At 45.0% G+C, this 11,320-nt stretch overlaps 1 non-coding gene across 1 annotated transcript; it reads right to left on the reverse strand.

Moving 5' to 3' along the window:
- Positions 1-10,337: 10,337 nt before the first annotated feature.
- Positions 10,338-10,456, reverse strand: LOC138356358 (5S ribosomal RNA). Its single transcript, XR_011224383.1, has one exon. It is a non-coding gene; the product is annotated as a 5S ribosomal RNA (ribosomal RNA).
- Positions 10,457-11,320: the final 864 nt, after the last annotated feature.

An 11,320-nucleotide genomic window follows, 5' to 3' on the forward strand; every position in this document is an offset into this window, starting at 1 on the left:
TGAGGTGAAGCATTAAGGACACTGGCATAGGACATTGAGGTGGCTGATGCTGTTTGGTGATGAGATAGGTTATGGGAGGTTGAAGAAGAGGAATGAGGGTGTGCTTGAGTGCGAGGTTGGTTATTGCGAAGAGATTTTAGGGTTTGCTTTCTCAAAGGGCAAGATTTGTCAACTGCTGAATGACCTCCTTGGCAATTGATGCATTTTAAAGTGTTGGCAGAGCACTGAGTGTAAAAATGGCCTTCTACAGAACATTTTGAACAAATTTGTGGGCTTTTACATTTCCGGGTTTCATGACTGTATTTGTAGCATTTAAAGCATTGCAGCAAAGGAAGATAGTCAACTGGACTAATGAGATAGGGAGGAGTGCTGGTGTGGAGGATTTTAATTCCATGGTGCAAGAGTTTTTGAGCTTCTGTAGGGGAGGAACATTGGATCTTGAGGTGTTTTGTATTGGGCACTGGGTATATCTCCATTACAGTAATAGCATTCCTGTGAGAGATGTCTTGAGAGAGATTGATAGTAGTAGGTGCTGAAAGGACAGAGCTGTCGACATTTCTTACAAGTACAGAGCATTTAGTTTTTTGTTCAATAGTGAGAACAGGAGTAAGAGAAGCTTGTGTGAGTTTTCTGAAAGTAGGTTCCTTGAAACAGGCAAAAAGGTCGTCTTCAGAGGCAATGAGAAATTTGATGGTGTTTGTGTTGGCATGTTTTATATGGTTAGTGGCTGGTGTGCCAGTGGCATTGTAAAAGGTAGTGATGCAGTCAACTGTGTCTATGGGTGTATTCCCAGTGTAGGTCATCCGTAGACAGTGAGCCATTGTGACTCACTGTCTACTGACAGTCCCGTGTCTTGTGCCAATCACTGCGATTCCATTAGCTCAGTGGGGGGGTCAGTGTGCTCGTGAGCTGTGGGTTGGAGCTCGGTTGTCAGAGGCGTAATTCCGGGTTCCTAGCAGGCTAATTGAACCCGGTTCGGCACAAATACAAAGTATTCGTGAGTCCTGAAGGTGTTACTCAAGGGCAACCCCCACTGCTAGTTGACTCGCACTATCACGAGGTTCTAGCAGTGGATCGGCATAGCAAACAAGCCAGGCAGGGAGACACAGGGCGCAAGCACGTGCTGTGACCCCACCTGGGAGGAAAGGACGAATACCCCACTGCACTTTCACCGCACAGGGGGTAGGTCCCGGCCTGAAGAGGAAGAAATGTTTAGCAGAGGAGAGAAAGAGTGCTATGCACGGCAATACACATTACGTAAGTTAGGCCATCCAGCTGTCCCTGGTTTTATTCAGGGTGGCAGTACGGGTTGGCCCACTAGGGTAATGTATCTTTGCACGTTATATCACTGATAGAGCTGTAACATAAACCGTGAACACGCCGAGAGGAAGAGCCGTCGTTGCCTGAAAAAGAGGTGTGTGCCAGTTTGCCTGGGTGTTGCCTTGGATGGAAGATGGCTGTGATAAGGATGTGGCCCCAGGTAGGGTTACCACGAGAGTATGCTCGTCTGGGCCGACCAAGCGGCCCTGACCTTGCAAGTTAGCAACAGGTGCTACTAGCGCTCTGCATCTCTGGCTGTTGTTAAATCGATGCTGTTGGATCACTGTGGTGGTTGTGATGTCAGATGCCTCAAAACGGTGGTCCCATGTAACTGCAATAATGCAGAGGCAGGTGGTTGCAGGTGCGGGGGCGCTCAAACAGCGTATCGCCTAGATCTCACTGCGAGCGCGACGTGCTGCTGCTTCCGTTGCCAATGATGAAGAAAAAGGGGAACTTTTGCGCGAGGCGAGCTTTCCTTTTATATCCCGCTCGCGACTCAGCTCAGAGCGGGTCGCGTGGCGGAGCGCGCTGATTGGTCAGTGGCGGGCTCCCTTGATCCTGAGCGGGGTATATAACACGAAGCTCGATCTGCGGGGCGGCATAAAACACCACAAACCCACAACAGCAGCAGCAATGTCAGGACGCGGCAAGGGAGGCAAAGTGAAGGGCAAGTCAAAGTCTCGCTCCAGCAGGGCCGGACTTCAGTTCCCCGTGGGCAGAATTCACCGTCTGCTGCGTAAGGGCAACTACGCCGAACGCGTCGGTGCTGGCGCTCCTGTCTACCTGGCAGCCGTCATGGAATACCTCGCTGCCGAAGTTCTGGAGCTCGCCGGTAACGCTGCACGTGACAACAAGAAGACCCGTATCATCCCACGTCACTTGCAGTTGGCCATCCGCAACGACGAAGAACTCAACAAACTTCTGTCTGGCGTAACCATTGCACAGGGAGGTGTTCTTCCAAACATTCAGGCAGTTCTTTTGCCAAAGAAGACAGAGAAGAAGTAAGCACTTCTGCCACCCACCACGACAAATACCATAACCAGGCTCCATCCGGAGCCACACACACTTTAATAGAGAGATTCAAGTAGACAATCAACTTTCAAACATTAATAATAACATTTATATTGATTTCATTTGGAATGTGTACATAACAAACAAACAAAACAAAATTATAGGGGATATTCAGCATCACTTGGAATATTAACCAATCATATAAATCCAATATATATTTTATATTTTACTTTAAGCGAGGAATTCATATTCTATCAATTTTTAATCATACAAATGAACAAAAGCAATTCTTCACTAGACGTAATGAATGAATAAATGATCAAGGTTTTAATGTGTTTCATGAATATATATATATATATATATATATATATATATATATATATATATATATATATATATATATATATATATATATATATATATAATATAATATAATATAATATGTTATAATACTTGTGAACCAGAATATGTTTGAGCAGCAGCGATCGTGCCTGCCATTGGCCGAAGTGCAACAATTCAAATAATTTAAAGGGCCTGCTCGGGTATATAAGAGAGGCTGGGAGACTGGGGCTGGCACCAATCAGCATCGTTGCAAGAGTAGCATCGTCTCGCTCGCAGTGTGACTTAGGCGGCCCTCTGCTTGAGCGCTACGCACCTCACTCTACCAACGTCTGATTCCTTAGAGTGCGTGAGTGGATGGATCGATCAGCTCGCCAGCCATAAAGCAAGCCAGCATCGTCTCGCTGTCACTACAGCAGCTGTTATCTCCAGCCTCGACGAGCACTTCGGTGCAGCCAAAAACCAGTTCCAGCCAGCAGTTATTGGAGCAGAACCAGGCGCTTCCCAGCCAGCATCTAGTCCTAAGCAGTGACATCTTCCTCGTGGCATCTTCTGTGTGTTGTCCAATGTGCTTGTGTCCAGGTCGGACTGCATTTAGGTGAACAGCCCCACTTCGAGCCAGAACAGGCCCAGGTGAGAAGACGGAAGTTCACCTTTTGCAGTTGCGTCATGGCATAGGTGCATTCTTTTTCTCCTCTCCTAAAATTCTTCCGTTTCTGACACTGCCGAGCCAGTTGTGGAATCTCGTGATCGTGCGAGCCCACCATAACTGGGGGTGCAACCTTCCGGAACACGGTGTTTGTTCGTGGTGAGACCCTTAGGCCAGGTCTTAGACCTGGCCTACACACTGACCCCCACTGAGCTATGGAATCACAGTGATTGGCACAAGACACGGGACTGTCAGTAGATAGTGAGTCACAATGGCTCACTGTCTACGGATGACCTACACTGGGAATACACCCATAGACACTATTGACTGCATCACCACCTTCTACAATGCCACTGGCACACCAGCCACTAACCACATCAAACACGCCAACACAAACACCATCAAATTTCTCATTGCCTCTGAAGACGACCTTTTTGCCTGTTTCAAGGAACCTACTTTCAGAAAACTCACACAAGCTTCACTTACTCCTGTTCTCACTATTGAACAAAAAACTAAATGCTCTGTACTTGTAAGAAATGTCGACAGCTCTGTCCTTTCAGCACCTACTACTATCAATCTCTCTCAAGACATCTCTCACAGGAATGCTATTACTGTAATGGAGATATACCCAGTGCCCAATACAAAACACCTCAAGATCCAATGTTCCTCCCCTACAGAAGCTCAAAAACTCTTGCACCATGGAATTAAAATCCTCAACACCAGCACTCCTCCCTATTTCATTAGTCCAGTTGACTATCTTCCTTTGCTGCAATGCTTTAAATGCTACAAATACAGTCATGAAACCCGGAAATGTAAAAGCCCACAAATTTGTTCAAAATGTTCTGCAGAAGGCCATTTTTACACTCAGTGCTCTGCCAACACTTTAAAATGCATCAATTGCCAAGGAGGTCATTCAGCAGTTGACAAATCTTGCCCTTTGAGAAAGCAAACCCTAAAATCTCTTCGCAATAACCAACCTCGCACTCAAGCACACCCTCATTCCTCTTCTTCAACCTCCCATAACCTATCTCATCACCAAACAGCATCAGCCACCTCAATGTCCTATGCCAGTGTCCTTAATGCTTCACCTCACCAGCAACATCATCATAATACTGCACAACAAACTCAGTCCTCTCCACCTCTCTTCCCTCACCCACCACCTCCACCTTATTCTCCTCTTCAGAACCTTGCATATGAACGAGTCACTGCCTGTGTACAAGCTGCTTACTTGAAGGCCAAGGACGATGGCCGTGACTTTGCTGACTATCTTCCAATCTTTCTCACTCATAACGGCCTTCCTAGTATCTCTGTTCCTCCTACTCAACTATTGCGCTCTGCTCCATTCTCGCCTACAGTCCTCACTCCACAAAACACCATGACTTCAGCTGAAGAAAATACTACAGTTCCCCCACAATCTCCTACCAACCCACTCCTGACTGCTACAGAAAACGGTGCCACTGACCAAACAGCACATCCTGGACTATCCCAAACTGAAGCATCCATGTCAAAGGCACTTTCAACCTCTTCTCCCAACATTGTCCTCTCCACTTCCAATCTGACTACTAACACTACAACCTCTGATACCTCTCACCCGGTCCCTGTCAACAAGCCTTCTGTCTCCCTCCATCCCCCAACAACTTCAGTCATTTCTTCTGTAACTCATCTTGTCTCGTCCCGAGCCCGTTCAGCAACCCGCTGTCTTACTCCCACCTCCCGCTGTAAATATCCTACAATTCCTACCACCATCCTCCAAGATGCACCCTCCTCAATAACTGCCCAACTCATTGAATCACGCAACCCTCATGCTCTTGTACATGCACAAAACCCCACCAGCACCCCATCAAAACCTAAAAATTCATAAAGATCATACAGTTTAATGTGCGGGCATATTTCAACATTAGACACATGGTGTCAGATTTTATTGAGATCGAGAGACCTGATGTGCTATTATTAAATAGCACATACATCACGAACTCATATGAAATCAAACATTATGGCTACACCTCTTACCAGTCACCAGATGAAGCACATGAAGGAGTTGCAATACTCATCCGTTCTTCATACAAACACGAACTCTTACACACTCATTGGCTTCACAAACATTTCCTAGCCATTAAAGTTCATACACAAATGGGGTCTCTCATCATCTGCACAACCTACACCCGTCCTAACACCGACATTCCCATGCAAGATTTCATAACTCTCTTCAACAACTCTCACTTGCCTGTTTTTCTGCTTGCAGACCTCAATGCACAACACCCTACATTCCACCACAATACCACAAATCAGCATGGCAGACAGCTTCACCAAATATACACCCAAAAACATCTATTCTTTCTTGGCCCTGATTTCCCCACTTGTTTCACACATACAGGTTCTGGCCGGCCTGATCTCATATTCACCAACAGACACGGCAGCAACTTGCAACACTTCATTTCACCAGGGCCCATTACGGGCTCTGATCATATTCCCTTAATTCTCACAGTCTCCACAAATCCTATTCTCATCCCCAGCACTCCTCAATTCTCATACCATAGGGCAAACTGGGACATGTTCAAACAACACATTGATGACACTGATCTCACTTATGAATACAATGACAAACATCACACTGACATCGACACACAAGCACGCAACATACAAGACACCATCATTCATGCAGCAAACATCTCCATTCCTAAAACAGCACACAAACCACATTTCACTTTCACCCCCTCCATTCGCTCCAAACGCCTCTTAGCTTGCTATCACACTAGATTCTTACAAAACATACATCGTCATGGACAAATACTATGGGACCTAACAGCATTAAAAAACCATATCCTTAACAGCCTAGATGAAGATCACACAAAACATTGGAAACACCTTATAGAACAAGCAGAACAATACAGAAAACTGACACCTCAAGAATTCTGGAAACGAATCAAACGATTACAAGGATCAACTCACACACCGTTTAAATACCTTCTACATAATAACAACAAAATCACTGATCCTGAAGCAGTTCTCAACATTTTTAAACACCACTGGGAACAAATCTTTCACCCTCATCCTCCTGAACCATTTGCACGCCCCAACATTGAAATAGTCGAAGACTGGATACACCAAAATAGACAAGCAACTACACCAGACGACCTCATTCACCTTGAAAATCTCAATTCAAACACTGAACTACAGACTCCCCTAACTCTAGCTGATGTCAAGACAGCTCTCATGGGCACTCGTCGTAGAGCCCCTGGTGCGTCTGGCATTGGACATATCCTTCTTAGACAACTCCCTGCTTCTATCATTACTGCTATCACTAACCTATTCAACGCCTCCCTTGCCTCTGGATACTTTCCACTCAACTTTAAGTCTGCCACAGCCGTTCTTATTCCAAAACCTGGGAAACCCCACACTGACCCAAAGAATTATAGACCCATCAGCCTTCTAGAGACACTTGGCAAAGTCTTTGAAAGGCTGATCAACCAGAGACTTAGAACCCACCTTGAACACAATGACTTACTCACTAACAAACAGTTTGGATTTCGGCCTCACCGGTCCACTCACGACGCCTTAAACATCATGACTAACTACCTCAGTATCAATCAGCACCAAAGACTTAAGACTGCACTCATCACTAAGGACGTTGAGAAGGCCTTTGACACTGTTTGGCATGACGGCTTAAAATTCAAACTATGCAACAACTTTAATCTTCCTCTTATCACCACCAAACTTCTTTCGAACTACTTAGACAATAGGACAATGAGAATTAAGTTCCTCCAACAACACTCTGACTACTTCAACTTACACGCCGGTGTTCCCCAAGGCTCTGTTCTTGCCCCAACACTCTACATCCTATACATAAACGACATTCCTGACCCTGTTCATCACACTTCATTAACCATATGTTATGCTGATGATGTCTCTCACCTTGTCACCAGCAACACCATTGATACGCTAACAAACAGAGCACAAGCAGAACTTGATGTTGTCACTGAGTGGGAGTACAAATGGCGTATAAAAACCAACTCCAGCAAATCTAAAATCACCTACTTTTTCTGTAAAAGAACTATTCGCCCAATTCCTCTCAAACTCTATTCATACACTCAAAATCCTACTTATATCTCTGTATCTCCCTCCTCCACAGTCCTGGGACTCACATTTGATCGACAACTACTCTTTCACACACACATAACACAGAAACATGCAATAGCTCTTCAAGCCATGAAGAAACTATACAGACTTAGATTTGCAAAACCTGACACAAAAATGCACCTTTACAAAGCACTTATTAGACCTCTCCTAACATACGCTCCACTAGCTCTTTCTCTATCTGCACGCACTAACAAAATAAAACTTCAAAGAATACAGAACAGAGCACTAAGATGGGTACTCAACACCCGATGGCAAGAGTTAAATACCAGTCAAAGTCTCCATGAAAGTACTAACATTCCTGCCCTAAATACCTACTGGAAAACTCTATCAGACAAACAAATCGATAGACTACTCACTCATCATGAACAACACATTGATTTTCTCCTACACACTCTCAGACTACCACGAAACAATCATGACCTCTTCTCTACCATCCATGATCCTCTTCCTAACTCTGTATTTCGTTAAACTTTAGCTCTCAACACCCAGCATCCACTATCATTACATATTCAGCTCTCAACAACCAGCACAAACAATCCGTAAAAAAGTTCAGCCCTGACGCTCTTGAGCCAATCACTGTGATGTTGTGAGTTTGTGATGTCCCGATGTTGTCACTGAAAACACCCGACTGAGTCCCTGCCTCGAAAGCCGCAACCTAACGACACGCAGCTGGGTTTAGCCCTGGCACTTTTTCTCTTACAAATCTTCTTCCTCTCACCCCCCCTTATCTTCTTCTGTCCCCACTTCCAAGCTCGCCCCTATGGGCATCTTCTCCTGTATTATTCTTCTTCTTCTTCTTCTGGGGCTGGTGGTGGGTGATGGGTGATGAGTGATGGTGTGGTGTGGTATGGTGTTGTTAAGAGTTGATTTACGGCCAGCCAGCCAGCTGCAGCCAAGGCAGGGCAGGGCAGGGCAGGGCAGGGCAAGGCAAGGCAAGGCAAGGCAAGGCAAGGCAAGGCAAGGCAAGGCAAGGCAATAACAGGACAGGACAGGACAGGCAAGGCAAGGCAAGCGGGCGGGCGGGCGGGCGGGCGGGCAGGCGGGCGGGCGGGCAGGCGGGCGGGCGGGCAGGCGGGCAGGCAGGCAGGCAGGCAGGCAGGCAGGCAGGCAGCCAGGCAGCCAGGCAGCCAGGCAGCCAGGCAGCCAGCCAGCCAGCCAGCCAGCCAGCCAGCCAGCCAGCCAGCCAGCCAGCAGGCAGGCAGGCAGGCAGGCAGCCAGCCAGCCAGCCAGCCAGGCAGGCAGGCAGGCAGCCAGCCAGCCAGCCAGCCAGCCAGCCAGCCAGCCAGCCACTCCCACTTTGTATTTATATGCATTCAATTTATATTCAAACATTATATATGTTAAGGGCCTAGTTTTAGTGTTTATTTTAAAAATGACAAACATCGAGTCGTTTTACCAGTCCTTTAGCGTTAACGGTGATGCATTTTAAAACTGAACAGAAATCACCTTTTCTGGATATATCAAATATCGAATCCGCTTAATGTGCCTACAATTCAATCATTCAAAAAATACATAATTTACATCATGCCTTTTCATAGAACAGACAATAAGATTTGAGACAATAAGAACTTTACTTTTATAACTAAAGTTGCACAATTATACCAACTCTATGGTGGCTGGGTGGTAAGGTGTGTGGCTGGTGTTTTGGAAGTCGCGAGTTCAAACGACCCAATGGGAGTACTTTTTTTTTTTTTTGCCATACAATCTTCCTAATACTATTATGTAGGTGTGTGTGTGTGTGTGTGTTTTTATTCATTCTTTGGTTTTATAGATGACATACATATTGACTCCTTTTACCGGTCCTTAATTAGGCTCTGGGGAAGCAATGGTGGTGGTGCATTTAAAACTAAACCAAAAATCACCAGTTCTGGACGCGTCAAATATCATATCCGCTTAATGTGTCTACAACCTAATTACTTAAAACTACACTATTTAATTCATTCATATCATGTGCATATTGGTCATTATGCTCATACAACCGACATCAAAATTTATTTTCATTATTAGAATCATACATTTCATCAAGTAATACAGATACAAAGAGATTTTCTTTCTGAGAAGACCGTTAGTATTGGCTGGCTGGCTGGCAGGCAGGCAGGCATTTGAGGGTTATTATTTCGCCTGTTGATTGGGGGGAGGGTTGATGTGTTAGGGGGTTTTCGGTTAGGTGTGGTGGTGGTGATTGGTGGTGATTGGTGGTGATTGGTGGTGGTGGTGATTGGTGGTGATTGGTGGTGAGTAGTGGTGGTGGTGGTGGTGGTAGTAGGTGGGAGGGGGGGGGGGGGGGGGGAAGGGGACTGATGGTCTGTGGATTCCTTCTCCGTACCCCTTACATATAAGCAAAAACATGCCTTCCTGTGGGTATAGAAACATTAACACAAATTATATCAGTAACTGATATTGTAGCCTTTTAAACAGAAAAGATTTGTACATACAAATACTTTTAAATTATCATTTATTTGTGGAAATGGCATTTACGTCATTAAATTGATACCTCAGCATCAAGTGTCCTGCAGCTGTGGTCCAGTGGTAAAGTGTATATAAGTGATGCGTATTCTTGGAGTTGCGAGTTCAAACCCGGATTAAGCTATATATATATATATATATATATATATATATATATATATATATATATATATATATATATATATATATATATATATATATATATATATATATATATACACAACATGTTTTGTTTTGGTTGTTTGTTTTTGTATAAAGCCTCACACACTATATTAAGCGAGTTTGTTTTAAACATGACATACATATTAATTCATTTTACCAGGCCTTATTCCACACAACTCCGTGAATTTCCCGTGGAGCCAGCCATTCAAACAAAAACAAACGAAACAAAACAAAACAAAACAAAAAACATTATTGCCAACAGCATTTGGTGTTCCCAGGCGGTCACCCATCCAAGTACTAACCAAACCCAACGTTGCTTAACTTCGCTGATCGGACGAGAAGCGGTGTTCTCAACGTGGTATGGCCGTTGGCATGAGACTGCCTACACATTGTGGCTAATAACCAACTCTTTTTAGTCATCACGGCAGGATACGGACCTTCTTGTGGTGTCTTAATGGTAATTGTATCCTAACATATTTTTGTCTCCTTGGCATGGATATTTAACATCGTTTATTCAGTCTTGGGTTTATGTTCTTTCGCCATTTACAGACATTTTACATCTACCTACTTCCTCAGCCTGCCCTGCCAATTTCTAATGAATTTGTGGATTTTCTTTTGTAATACATACATGTGTGTGCTCATCTGCTCTTCAGTTTTTATGATATTTGTCTCATCTGTCCTGCTTTATGATACTTTTACAAAGAACATGAACAAATGCTTCTATTTTAGAGAAGATATGGGATCCAGGTTTCGGAGCCGTAAAACCAACCGTTGTGATTGGTGGACGAGTTGCCAGGTTGCAGCTTCTGTACCGTGCCGGCACATAAATAGGTTCGGCTCAAGCGGCGGCAGCATCATTCCCCCGTGACTGTCTGAGCGTCTCTCATCACCTTGGTTATCTCATCATCATCATGGTAGAAGCAAAGCCTACCAAGAAGGCTGCGGCTGCTGCTGTGGTGGCCACCACCAGGAAACCTCGCGTCCAGGTTGCTCACCCGAAAACTAGTCAAATGGTTCTAGCCGCGGTCGCAGCACTCAAAGACCGTAAGGGCTCGTCTCTACAAGCAATCAAGAAGTACGTTGTTGCCAACAACAAAGTCGAGGCTGCCAAGATCGCCATTTACATCCGAAGATTTCTCAAGAAAGCAGTGGCTGACGGCATTCTTGTTCAGACCAAGGGAAGTGGAGCTAGTGGATCATTCAAGCTGGCCGTAGCAGAGAAGAGGGCCGTTCTAA

The sequence above is a fragment of the Procambarus clarkii genome, chromosome 71 (assembly GCF_040958095.1).
Source record: "Procambarus clarkii isolate CNS0578487 chromosome 71, FALCON_Pclarkii_2.0, whole genome shotgun sequence".
In the NCBI taxonomy this organism is placed as follows: Eukaryota; Metazoa; Arthropoda; class Malacostraca; order Decapoda; family Cambaridae; genus Procambarus; species Procambarus clarkii.